Source organism: Penaeus monodon, chromosome 30 (assembly GCF_015228065.2).
Source record: "Penaeus monodon isolate SGIC_2016 chromosome 30, NSTDA_Pmon_1, whole genome shotgun sequence".
NCBI classification, from domain to species: Eukaryota; Metazoa; Arthropoda; class Malacostraca; order Decapoda; family Penaeidae; genus Penaeus; species Penaeus monodon.
The window spans coordinates 8,270,214-8,270,659 of NC_051415.1; the positions used below are offsets into that span (position 1 = coordinate 8,270,214).

The window sequence follows — 446 nt, forward strand, 5'->3', positions numbered from 1 at the left end:
TACGGAATTATTGAAGTTAATAAAAAGTACAATAAACATAATAATGCTAAAAAAAAGAACGATATCACATAACCTCTTTACAACCAGTTGATATCGCAAGTTCCCACACATAAAACGCAAGTAAAAACTATTTACTATGCTATTTTTGATCGGCTTCACACCCCTCCCCCCCTTTGAAAAATTAATTGTTAATTTCCGGTTTCGTTGTTCACCGCGACGTGTTTATTTACACCGAAAAAAAAAACTATATATATATAAACTATTCGTTTTTGTCCGCTTCTGAAACCTATTGTTCTCGCGGTCTCTGTATTATTTATATTACGATCTGTACTATCAATAAGGCAATAAGCCATACATACAAACTAAACCTATAAAGCTCAATATAACAATAAAAAAACTTAACGGATTGTTCAAACTCTCGTCATAAACATTAACTAAAATAATTT

General features: G+C 30.7%; 1 protein-coding gene across 1 annotated transcript in view; it reads right to left on the reverse strand.

Moving 5' to 3' along the window:
* Nucleotides 1–446, reverse strand: part of LOC119592508 (teneurin-m-like) — a gene marked incomplete in the record, with an annotated part of 54,907 nt that overhangs the window by 37,807 nt on the left and 16,654 nt on the right.